Source organism: Ovis aries, chromosome 12 (genome assembly GCF_016772045.2).
Source record: "Ovis aries strain OAR_USU_Benz2616 breed Rambouillet chromosome 12, ARS-UI_Ramb_v3.0, whole genome shotgun sequence".
NCBI classification, from domain to species: domain Eukaryota; kingdom Metazoa; phylum Chordata; class Mammalia; order Artiodactyla; family Bovidae; genus Ovis; species Ovis aries.
This window is the reverse complement of record NC_056065.1, coordinates 57,716,352-57,729,839: the sequence shown is the minus strand read 5'-3', so window position 1 is coordinate 57,729,839 and position 13,488 is coordinate 57,716,352. Positions and strand designations below refer to the sequence as shown.

General features: G+C 43.5%; 1 protein-coding gene across 3 annotated transcripts in view; it reads left to right on the top strand.

Annotated features, from left to right (window-relative positions):
• ASTN1 (astrotactin 1) overlaps positions 1-13,488 on the top strand; it is a 361,638-nt gene that overhangs the window by 55,616 nt on the left and 292,534 nt on the right. The gene's annotated exons all lie outside the window — the stretch shown is intronic.

Below are 13,488 nucleotides of genomic sequence, written 5' to 3'. Positions count from 1 at the left end.
ATGAGCCATTCATGTCATGTAAGAGCCACTGTCCACATGGCTCAAGAGTCTGATCTGATAATAAGAACAAAGGGTTTGAAACAAATATCCATTATGGAATTATTATGCATTAGGCACAATGCTAAACAAGCACTTTGCAGTATTCTTTTTTTTGTTTTTGTTTTTGTTTTTTTAGTTTTTTATTTTTTAAATTTTAATATCTTTAATTCTTACATGCGTTCCCAAACATGAACCCCCCTCCCACCTCCCTCCCCATAACATCTCTCTGGATCATCCCCGTGCACCAGCCCCAAGAATGCTGCATCCTGCGTCAGACATAGACTGGCGATTCAATTCTTACATGATAGTATACATGTTAGAATGTCATTCTCCCAAATCATCCCACCCTCTCCCTCTCCCTCTGAGTCCAAAGGTCCGTTATACACATCTGTGTCTCTTTCCCTGTCTTGCATACAGGGTCGTCATTGCCATCTTCCTAAATTCCATATATATGTGTTAGTATACTGTATTGGTGTTTTTCTTTCTGGCTTACTTCACTCTGTATAATCGGCTCCAGTTTCATCCATCTCATCAGAACTGATTCAAATGAATTCTTTTTAACGGCTGAGTAATACTCCACTGTGTATATGTACCACAGCTTTCTTATCCATTCATCTGCTGATGGACATCTAGGTTGTTTCCATGTCCTGGCTATTATAAACAGTGCTGCGATGAACATTGGGGTACATGTGTCTCTTTCAATTCTGGTTTCCTCGGTGTGTATGCCCAGCAGTGGGATTGCTGGGTCATAAGGTAGTTCTATTTGCAATTTTTTAAGGAATCTCCACACTGTTCTCCATAGTGGCTGTACTAGTTTGCATTCCCACCAACAGTGTAGGAGGGTTCCCTTTTCTCCACACCCTCTCCAGCATTTATTGCTTGCAGATTTTTGGATTGCAGCCATTCTGACTGGTGTGAAGTGGTACCTCATTGTGGTTTTGATTTGCATTTCTCTAATAATGAGTGATGTTGAGCATCTTTTCATGTGTTTGTTAGCCATCCGTATGTCTTCTTTGGAGAAATGTCTATTTAGTTCTTTGGCCCATTTTTTGATTGGGTCGTTTATTTTTCTGGAATTGAGCTGCATAAGTTGCTTGTATATTTTTGAGATTAGTTGTTTGTCAGTTGCTTCATTTGCTATTATTTTCTCCCATTCCGAAGGCTGTCTTTTCACCTTGCTTATATTTTCCTTTGTTGTGCAGAAGCTTTTAATTTTAATTAGATCCCATTTGTTTATTTTTGCTTTTATTTCCAGAATTCTGGGAGGTGGATCATAGAGGATCCTGCTGAGATTTATGTCTGAGATTGTTTTGCCTATGTTCTCCTCTAGGAGTTTTATAGTTTCTGATCTTACATTTAGATCTTTAATCCATTTTGAGTTTATTTTTGTGTGCAGTGTTAGGAAGTGATCTAGTTTCATTCTTTTACAAGTGGTTGACCAGTTTTCCCAGCACCACTTGTTAAAGAGATTGTCTTTACTCCATTGTATATTCTTGCCTCCTTTGTCAAAGATAAGGTGTCCATATGTGTATGGATTTATCTCTGGGCTTTCTATTTTGTTCCATTGATCTATATGTCTGTCTTTGTGCCAGTACCATACTGTCTTGATGACTGTGGCTTTGTAGTAGAGCCTGAAGTCAGGCAAGTTGATTCCTCCTGCAGTATTCTTTTAAGAAGTTCATCCACCTTATGATGGGTGTTATTGTCCTTATGTGATATATAAGGAAACTGAGCTCAAAAAAATTAAGTAACTTGCCACACTCGCCCAGCTAGTAATTGCAAAGTAATGAACCAACCTAGGTGGTCTGGCTCCAAAGCAAACATACTTAATCCCTAAGCTGTACTCCTTTTGTGTTCGGTCAAGTAACACGTTTGCTTTGAATGATATTTAATTCAGATAGGGGGTGTCTTGTCACCTCCCAGCCATCATTTCTTTGCATCGATCCTTTGGGGCTGTTCCCCTAAGGGTTTATCTAAATACTTACAACACTTTTTTATATGGCCAATTTTACTATCTCCAGTTTATTATATCAAATTTACCATCAATCAAGTTTATTCCCTGCTATGCAGAGAGTTATGTGTTTTTAAATTGGAACTCACTCTCTTAGGTTTCTTTGGGAAACTCCCCACTCCCTTTCCACCTACTGAATAATTATGGAGATTAGGTGGGGCTTGTCTACATACTCAGTTAATGCAGGGCATTAATGGAATACAGATGAATCCTGTAGTCGGAATTGAGAGAGAGTGGCAAGGTTGGGAGGGCCTGAAAAATGGTATCAGGGCAGAGATTAGCTTCTGGAACCAGGGTGGTGGTTGAACACATGTGAGTGAGAGCAAAGGAGTGGGAGCCAGGGAGATGCATGGGAAGTGGGGAGAGAGAAGACAAAAAGCCACACAAGTCCAGCTCCAGAACTGGCACATTCAGAGGGAACAAGATGGCAGTAGAGGAAGGGGTGGACAAGAACAAACCCAAGGTCAAAAAGGTGACAGTGGAAAATGGCTTTCCAGCTGGAATGGTCTGGTATGCTTCCCATGAGAAACAATCAATTCCAGAACAGGGACAGTAGTGGGACTTGTCACTCAGCTCATCCTGGCTCCAAGGTGTTTTAAGACTTTAATCACTGAACCTCGAGTGTCATAATATACGTGTGCTGTGTGCTCCATCGCTTCAGTCGTGTCCAACTCTTTGGGACCCTATGAACTGTAGCCCACCAGGCTCCTCTGTCCATGGGATTCTGCAGGCAAGAAAACTGGAGTGGGTTGCCATGCCCTTCTCCAGGGGATCTTCCCGGCCCAGGGATTTGAACCTGTGTCTCTTACATTCCCTGCATTGGCAGGCAGGTTCTTTACCACTAGCGCCACTTGGGAAGCCCTCTAATATTATATATGATCCCTTTTAGTCTGGAGAGAAAATGATCTCTTTTCTGCCACATGGAAACTAGAAACAGCCTTAGGTGCTGATGGCCTGATTTGGAGCAAGTGCAGTGGTTATGACTTAGTGTCTCCTATGGCGAACTGGCTGCCCGGTGCCACTTGGAAGCTGAACTCCTTGTGATAAAGAGGCAGTTTCCAGGCCATCTCTGGGAAAAGGCTGAATGTTTGCAGAGAAGGATGGAGACAGGAGAGGGCTGCAGGCTTCACGTGGGTCGTCTCTGTCTTATGCTTGCCTGTCCCTTTTCATGAGATGCTTTGTAGAGGCTTGGGAAAGAATTGGTCGGCTAAAGTTAGCTCTACAAAGACTGCCTCAGAAAGAGAAATGAAAGAGAACCTTCACAACCAGTCATGGGGGAGAGAGGTCATAGCAGAGGGAGGAGCAGGAGATGATGTAGGGAAAAAAAAATTAATGAGAAGCTCACTGGGCATGATAACAGACTGACTTGAAAAGGGGAAACGAGGAAAGGATTCTGGGCTGCCCCGGGACTGTCTAAGCTGCATGAAATGTAGAGATAAAAGGTAACACAGCTATCTTATTAGAATAGGGGGATGTCTGCACCTCATGCGTTTCTCCTCCACTCCCCTTTTCCCAGCTACATCTCAGACCCAGGGGCATTAGTGATGTGAGATGAAGAGAAAGCAGAGCTGCCTGTTTGGGAGGGAGCAAAATCTACTCGTTGTGGCAATATTGATCAAGAGCAGTTTGAAGCCATTTCCCCCATTGGACCTCATTACCCGCATCTGCCTTTGAGTCTGGGTTCCCAGGCTGATTGTTGCCAGGTGGCACCCACCCCTGCCAGACACAGGTGGATGCCCAGTGTCCTCGAGGAACTCACTCCCGGTGAGCAGGGCCACAGCTGGCCCACAGAGGAGGCGTGGCAGGGAGGGGCCAGCAGTTCTGGAAACAGCTGGTATGTATGTCATCAACAGAGTCCCTCTTCCTTTGATGTGAAAGATTCTCTACACTAAAGCCTCTGTGAGCTGCAAAAACATGGTAATAAGGTGTTGTTTTTTTTTTAATTTTGCTGCTGAAATGAAGCAATTATCGCAGACTAGGTAGGCACCTAAGTGACTGCAGTGGTATCCAAAGTGAGGTTGGTTTCCACTAAAATAGAGAACATTTGTGGAAGCTGCCTTGATGCCTGACTCATAGACATGGAGGAGGGTCCCTTGTCATTGGGCTCCTATAAGGGTGGGAGAGAGGGAATGGGGTGGGGCAGGGAGGAAGAAGTGAAATGCAAAGCAGAGCAGAGAACCACAGTAAACAGTCGCAAAACAACTTTGTAACAAACACTTCCAAGTAGCCAGCCCCTCTACCCCCTTCTATGGACGTGGGCCTGTCACATGGGATCCTGCTCACTGGAGAACTGCTGCAGCCTCCAGGATCTCAGGAGACATAGGGAAATTCTGCCTTACAAATGGAACTGCTCACAGCTGCTCTGGAGTCCTTGCTTTGCTGAGCAGTTGGCCAGATGCTTGCAGAACTGAAGTGAGGGCCCAGGGTGATACACGTGTGTGTGTGTGTGTGTGTGTGCGCGCGTGCGTGCCCAGGGTGATACACGTGTGTGTGTGTGTGTGTATGTGTGTGTGTGTAGTCGCTCAGTCGTGTCTGACTCTTTGCGACCTCGTGGACTGTAGCCCTCCAGTCTCCTCTGTCCATGGGATTCTCCAGGCAAGAATACTGGAGTGGGTTGCCATTTCCTTCTCCAGGGGATCTTCCCAACCCAGGGATTGAACCCGGGTCTCCTGCATTGCAGGCAGATGCTTTATCCTCTGAGCCACCAGGGAAGCCAAGGGTGATACACATGGGGAACACTTAATCCCTTAACCCCATCTTTTCTGTGTTCCCACTCTCTATCTTAGCATCTACAGCAGAGACAATCACCATCCTCTCACTTAGAGCAGGGGGTCCCCAACCCCCGGTACTGATGCACGGCCCGTTAGGAACTGGGCTGCACCGCAGGAGGTGAGGGAGTGAAGCTTCCCCTGCCGCTCCCCATCGGTCCTGGTACTGCCTGAACCATTCCTCCAGCCCACACTCTGTCCACGGAAACACTGTCTTGCACGAAACCAGTCCCTGGTACCAAAAAGGTTGGGGACTGTTGACTTAGAGCACTAACTGGATATTCTAGAAAGCAAAGTTTCGCTGAAGCCATCTGGGTTGGGAATATACTTGTAGGAGTCGCTTCATAAATACATTGTCATCATTTCTAGCCTCAAGAGTGGCTGCAGACCAACAGCATCAGCAGCACCTGGGATCCTGTCAGAAATGCAGATTCCAAGGCTCCATCCCACACTGGATGAACTAGACATGTGCTTCAGCAAGATCCCAGGTGGTCTATATGCACTCTGAAGGCGGAGAGGCGCTGCCGCAACAGTCTTCAGCATGCCTTCTCTCCATGGTATTATAATGGAGCAAGCCTGGTCTTCGCGCTTAGCCCTAGATCCACACCTTAGCTTCATTACTTCATGACACTGACCAAGAAATACCTAATTTCTCTGAGACACAATCTCTCCAGTATAAAGTCATAATGCCAGGGTGGTTGTGAGAATTCAGGGAACTAATTCATATCAAGTGGCTGCCAATAAGAACGAATGAACACACAGTCTCCCCACTAACCTAGTCTTGTTAAAGAACCTTTGCGTGAAATACAGTATGCCCGTTTCTAAAAGGCTAGCTTTTATAGAAGCTTGTCTTTTCAAGTGCTATAGGAGGGTTACACAGAATTCCACTTTGCTTGATCGATCTTCCCTCTCTCAAACTCAGCCAGGCTTTCACAGCAATCTTTTTCTAAATTATGTCTACTTCATAATTAAAGGCAAGATGCTGGCTTATTTCCTGGTCTGTTGAGCCCATACTCAAAGCGAGCTGGCATCAGGGGACCTTTCACATTTCCTTTTCTCTAAAGTGGACAGTGGTATACCTGCTCAGGGCTTGTGTTCTGACAGTTTTGAGTCCAGATTCTCAGTTCAGTTCAGTAGCTCAGTTGTGTTGAAAACTTTGTGACCCTATGGACTGCAGCACGCCAGGCTTCCCTGTCCATCACCAACTCCCAGAGCTTGCTCAAACTCATGTCCATAGAGTTGATGATGCCATCCAACTATCTCATCCTCTGTTGTCCCCTTCTCCTTCTGCATTTGATCTTTCCCAGCATCGGAGTCTTTTCCAATGAGTCAGTTCTTTGCATCAGGTGGCCAAAGTGTTGGAGCATCAGCTTCAGCATCAGTCCTTCCAATGAATATTCAGGACTGATTTCCTTTAGGATGGACTGGTTTGATCTCCTTGCAGTCCAAGGCTCTCTCAAAAGTTTTCTCCAAGACCACAGTTCAAAAGCATCAATTCTTTGGCGCTCAGCTTTCTTTATAGTCCAACTCTCATATCCATACATGGCTAATGGAAAAGACCATAGCTTTGACTAGACAGAACTTGATTGGCAAAGTAATGTCTCTGCTTTTTAATATGCAATCTAGGTTTGTCATAGCTTTTCTTCCAAGGAGCAAGCATCTTAATTTCATGGCTGCAGTCACCATCTGCAGTGATTTTGGAGCCTAAGAGAATAAAGTCTGTCACTGATTACATTACTTCCCCATCTATTTGCCATGAAGTGATGGGACCGGATGCCATGATTTTCATTTTTTGAATGTTGAGTTTTAAGCCAGCTTTTTCACTCTTCTCGTTCACTTTCATCAAGAGGCTCTTCAGTTCCTCTTTGCTTTCTGCTGTAAGGGTGGTGTCATCTGCATATCTGAGGTTATTGATATTTCTCCTGGCAGTCTTAATTCCAGCTTGTGCTTCATCCAGCCCGGCGTTTCGCATGATGTACTCTGCATGTAAGTTAAATAAGCAGGGTGACAATATACAGCCTTGACATACTCCTTTCCCAGTTTGGAACCAGTTCCATGTCTGGTTCTAACTGTTTCTTCTTGACCCACATACAGATTTCTCAGGAGGCAGGTAAGGTGGTCTGGTATTGCCATCTCTTGAAGAATTTTCCACAGTTTATTGTGATCCACACAGTTAAAGGCTTTGGTGTAGTCAATAAAGCAGAAGTAGATGTTTTTCTGGAATTCTCTTTTTCTTAATTTTCCAACGGATGTTAGCAGTTTGATCTCTGGTTCCTCTGCCTTTTCTAAATCCAGCTTGAACATCTGGAAGTTCTCAGTTTACGTACTGTTGAAGCCTTGCTTGGAGAATTTTGAGCATTTTTTTTGCTAGCCTGTAAGATGAGTACAATTGTGTGGTAGTTTGAATATTATTTGGCCTTGCCTTTCTTTGGGATTGGAATGAAAACTGACCTTTTCCAGTCCTGTGACCACTGCTGAGTTTTCCAAATTTGTTGGCATATTGAACCAGATTCTAGTTCTGCGATTTACGAAAGTAGGACCTGGAGGAGTTATCTACTGTCTGTGAACTTATGTAGAACACAGAACTGAAAAGTCCTTATCTACTAGGGTCACTGTAAAGGGTAAGTCAAAATCTGTATACACTGAAAGCATAGAACCTCGCACATAGTAGGTGTTAGTGCATATTTATTTCCTCCTGCTTTGTATCTAGAACTAATTCTAAGCCTTTTGGAAAGATAATCAAAATAATGAAAACTAATATTTACTCTGGAACATCACTGGAAAGAGGAAGGTTTGCCTGTCAGTGACACATGCATAATTTTTGATCCTCTATTACTCATAGACTATTTCAGAATCGGAGTTAATGTTAGGTTAGACACTCCAGCCCATAGAGTATACTGATGAATCAGCCTTATGGTTTTAATAAATTAACCATGAAATGTTACCTATTTTTACACTTAGGAAATCATGCTAACTTAGTCCTTGTTTGATCTTTATAACTTCAAGTTTTCTTTATGCATTTTCTTTCCTCTGTAAGTTTAATGATGGCCTTTGACCAAAAAAAATAAAATTCTGACCTAGTAAAATTCTTATTACTAATTTTTCACATATGACAATATATGGTTTAAATTTACCCACCAACTTTGAGTTCTCAAACCAATAGACTTCAGTGAAAAAAACTCAAATATTAGTGTGTTTTATGGGTAGATAAATAAGGTAGAGAAAGGATGGAGAAGGAAGGGCAAGTAACAAGTGAATGATAATAAATAGTATAAGAGGGAAATATTCAGAAGTAGAATTAAAGATGAAAGATGCCTTCAACTGAGCTTTTCAAGGAAGTGGAAAAATCAGTAAGTTTGAAAAACCTGGCCAGGCTATCTATTTTAGTAGTTTGGAAAGATGAAAGCTCTTCCACCAAAAGCAGTAAAACTGGAGAGAATCATATAATCTTATGAAAGGAAGGACCCATGAGAGATCTTCAAGTCTGTCTTCTTTATCTTGAGTCATGCCTGCACTTATAGTACCAGACAGATGAGAACCCATTTCTGCTTTTTAAACAATATTAGAGGAAGATATGCTATAGCCTGTTGATTTCAGTTAGCATTCTACAATTTTGAAAGTTTTAAACAAGTTCCAGTCACAGGTTGCTTTTCCTGAAATCTAACCGAGGTCTCCTGGGTTGGGAAGATCCCCTGGAGAAGGAAATGGCAACCCACTCCAGTATTCTTGCCTGGAGAAAGAATCCCATGGACAGAGGAGCCTGGTGGCTACAGTCCATGGGGTCACAAAGAGTAGGACACGACTGAGTGACTAACACTTTCCTTCTTCAACTGAGGTCTCATGTTTTTTGCTCAACAGTGATTAAAAAAAAAAAATCCTTTTTTTGGCTGAGCTGGGTGTTTGCTGCTGCACTGGCTTTTCTCTAGTTGCAGAGAACAGGGGCTAGTCTTTGCTGTGGTGCATGGGTTTCTCATTGTGGTGGCATCTCCTGTGGCAGAGCAGAGGCTCTAGGGTGTGCAGGCTTCAGCAGCTGTGGCACGTGGGCTCAGCGGTTGCAGTTCCTGGGCTCTAGAGCACAGGCTCAACAGTTGTGGCTCACAGACTTAGTTGCTCCGGAGCATGTGGAATCTTCCTGGATCAGGGATCGAACCCATGTCTCTTGCACTGGCAGGCAGATTCTTTACCACTGAGCCACTATGGAAGCCCTCAACAGTGATTTTTATAGACAGTATTCTGCTAAGCACTGGAGTTCAAAAATTCTATCCTAGAGCATTCTCACATCCAATGCAGTGAAGCCGTCTGTCCCCTGGGGTAGTGTATGTGCATGTGTGTGTGTGTGTGTGAAACACAATTTAGCTCCTTTAAAACCACTTTGAGAGTTTTATCAGGTGTGTCTCAAACATCTTCTAACAATGTGTCACAAATGTAACATCAGTGATTTCTGCACACTTTCCTAGTAAGTATCTACATTCCTCTACTATTTCCAACAAATGAATTCCTTAGATTTGCTGTTTTCTGCGAGCTTCAAGTAAATACTTTTAAATGTAGCAAACTATATTTGAAAAGTCAATATTTGTAGTTTAAAGAATTTCACTTATGTCTATTCTCAATTTTAATTTTGACCAAACTGATGAGGCCTGACATCCTCTGTCTATTTTAGATGTTGTGCAGAATCAAATAGCCCCCACATTTTGCTGAATTTCTTCTCATTTTTCTCTATCCTGTTCTATCTCCTATTCTTGCTCATCATTCTTTTGTGGTGGTGGTTGTTGTTTAGTTGCTAAGTCATGTCCAGCTCTTTTTGTGACCCCATGGACTGTAGCCTGCCAGGCTCCTCTATCCATGGAATTTTCCAGGCAAGAATACCGGAGTGGGCTGCCATTTCCTGCTCCAGGGGATCTTCCCAACCCAGGGATGGAACCTGTGTCTCCTGCATTGGCAGGGGGATGCTTTACCACTGAGCCTCCTGGGAAGCCCTCATCCTTCTCTCCCTCAGTACCTTCAAGACTCAGTCCTAGGTCTTCTGCTTCTTCTCCATAGGGGATCTCATTTACTCTGTTGATTTTATTGCTACCTAAATGCCCACAACTGCTGAATCTAGTCCTCCAGTTCAGATATTCTTCTGAACTCAAAAGCTGTATGTATAGTATTTGTATATCAAATATGAGCATTTTTATATCTCAGAGGCACAGAATGTTACCATGCTCCAAACTAGGTTTACTCTTTCTCCCTTTACCTGCCATCTCTCTTCCTTCTGTTTTTCCCAACCCAATAATTGGCACTACCCACTATTCACAATAACCAAAAGGTGGAAAGAACCCAATTTCCCATCAGCAGATGAATAGGTAAAATGTGTTATACACATACAATGGAATATTATTATGTCTTAAAAAGAAGGAAATGCTGACACATGCTACAGCAGGGATAACCCTTGAGGACGTTATGCTACGTGAAATAAGCCAGTCACAAAGGACAGACACTGTATGATTCCACTTATTCCTAGAGTGATCAGATTCACAGACAGAAAGTAGAGTGGTCACTGCCACGGGTTGAGAGGAAGGGGCCATGGGGAAGAGAGGGTTGCTGTTTAACTGGTACAGAGATTCAGTTTAGGAAGATGAGAATTCTGGAGATGGACGGTGGGGGTAATGATCGTACAACAATGTGAGTGTACTTTAATGTCCTGTAGATGCCAACTTAAAAATAGTTAAAGATGTTAAATTGCATGCTATGTGTATCTCACTACAAACTTTTAAAAGACAAAAAAAGTACGGTGTTAAAAGATACCACATAAAGCAATCCCAGAAAGTGGAGCATGCTCTAGGACAAAGGACCAAGTTTTAGTAAAAAATCAAAAGGCATAAAAAAGGAGGAGAGAGGGAGGGAAGGATGATTATGGAATAAAGGAGGCCCAAGAGATATAAATAAGGAAGAGTAAACAACACCACCTTCCACCTGGGGTCTTAAGCCAGGAATGTAGAGGTTATGCTTGAATCTCCCTTCCCCATGTATCCATTTCTGTTTGCACATGTGCTTTGCTTACAGAAACCCCCTGGTTTCAAACTTAGAAGCAAGCATCAAAAAGAGTTTTGATAAGGGAGGAATTTTTATGTTTTAAAGTTGCAGGGAAGACTTACAAAGAAGGTGAGCCTGCTAAGGGCCTTGAATGTTGGGTGACTTAAGAACCGGTTGCTGGTGATAAGATTCTAGATAGAGGGACAGAATGAGGATACAGTAGGAATAAGCTTGACACCCGAGTGGCAGTTATGGATGGGAAGCTGCAGGAAAGCCTTCTTACCTGACCAGTCTGGTTGCTGACTCCTTGTAGAGGTGGGCCTTCTGGAGCAGTGTGGGCCAAACTCCACTCGGGGAGAATAGCATGTGGTTTTGTAGATAGGCAAATGCATGTACGCGTGTGACAGTCTGTGATGTAAAGGAGTCAGAAAGAAATTAGATCGTATCTAATCCCGGAAGCTCCTGCAAAATAGGGGTCATACTAAACAAAGGAATGGGGCACTTGAACACGTTGATTGTGAGAGGATAGGTCTTACAGGGAAAAGGGGGGGCTTATCCAATCAATGCTGTACTTTAGGGAGAAGGAATGGAGAGGGGACACTTTCAAGAGATGACTTATCTTCAAAGGCTGTTTGTGGATGCAGGCCAGATGAGCATCTAAAGGGATGCATGACATAACTAGGATGCACTTATGGACTGAAGTGCAGTGGAAACCCCATTTTGAGAATTAGGATTTCTTAACAGATGACGGCTAAGCTTGCTGTTCAGCACATTCAGAGTCTGTTTCCTGTGTTCGACATCTGTGTGATGGAACACGGCCCTTAGTTACTAATTCGGTGCTACCTCTTTCCCTGCTGCTGCTGCTAAGTTGCGTCAGTCGTGTCCGACTGTGCAACCCCATAGACAACAGCCCACCAGGCTCCCCGGTCCCTGGGATTCTCCAGGCAAGAACACTGGAGTGGGTTGCCATTTCCTTCTCCAATGCATAAAAGTGAAAAGTGAAAGTGAATTCACTCAGTCATCTCCGACTCTTCACGACCCCATGGACTGGAGTCTACCAGGCTCCTCTGTCCATGGGATTTTCCAGGCAAGAGTACTGGAGTGGGGTGCCATTGCCTTCTCCTCTTTCCTCTGGACCATTCTTATATTTTAAGTTCCCTCCCCTATAATTGGTTAATGTTCTCCACTCTCCTTTCTTCAGTTGAAGCAACAGTTTTGTCTAAATCTATCAATCAAGGTCTTGGCAGAAAACAAGTTATATACTCCAACTGGGTCTTACAGAATTCACTGAGGGATGATTTGACAGGTACAAAAGGGAATAGTGCAGTACGCAGAGGCTGTTAAACAGTAAAGTGTTGAGACCAGTCTCAAGCCTGAAGAGCAGGAGGAGGAGGGGTTACCAGAGCCCCGAGATGGTGAGGGCTGTTGGGACAGAGCTGTGACTTTCACTGAGGCACGAGGGGGCCTTTGAGGAATCTCAGCCTTGTTCATCCCTCTGCTCTCACAGAGGTCAGCCTCTCTGGTCTCAGAGCAAAATGAACAGTGAATGGTACATCAGAACAGCAAATGGAATATTCCCATTGGGTTTCCATGTAGATCTTTTGCCATCCTCTTCTTTAATACTGCAGCTTTATTCTGAGCACAATTTAAGGATTTTTCACTCTTGCTTAATTTTGCTTTTATATTATCATATGTTCTTACTTATTCAATGAAATTTCAAAATAGAGTCTACTTTATAGCTAGGTAAGACCTGCTAGTCTTAACCTGAGCTATGGGCCCCCCACCAAAACTTCTCAAGACTCAGGAATAAGCAGCTTTTAATGCTGATTCAGACTCAGGAGGCCTGGAGAGGGACCTGAGAGTCTTCATTTTAAACATGTTCCCAAGTGATGTCCATGCAGCTGGCCCATGGACCACATTTTGAGGAGCAAGGCACTGCAGGATTTTAAAATGGTCTTTAGATAAAGTACCAGCTGCCCTGAAATTAGTTAGGTGAGGCAGTGGGAGGGTCCACCTTTCTGCTGACAGCCTGCCATCTGCTACTTCATTATTTCTTGGCTTTGCCACCAGTTCCCAGGATTCAAGTGTACCATGTACTTCTCCAAGTTTCAAAATTTCTGCCTTCTACATGGGTTTTAATGCTGCTCTTTTTTTCCTGGACTTGTGAGGGAATGATGACAGCAAATTACTATGATTATCTTCTGGGAATGGTGTCTTCTAAGACCTGCTATCTGCCTCACCACTGCTGTCATTTGTTTGAACACCATTCAGCTTGATGCTTACCTGAACCAAATAAGCTGATGATGTTTTAGTGATTGGATCAGTGAATTGCAGGAAATAAGGAGTCCGTAATCTTAAGGTGAGCTTTCTTTTACCAAGGCAAGGTATCACAGCCTAAAATTTTATTGTATCTTAATATATCTTACAAAACAAGGGGCCAGTTTGCCAGAGGCTAAAGCTGTGCAAATAGTGATGGAGGCATAGGGAAAGGGGGAGAGACGTGTTCCTCTGAGTTTTATTTCAGACAGGAAGCTGAGCGATGAAGAAGTGGAACTCTGAGAAGCAGACCTGAGGAAGTTACCAGGTGACATTGAGAGAAGGTTCATGCCAATGAATGCCACCCAACCTTGTGCCTGTGGACTGAGATAGCATCAA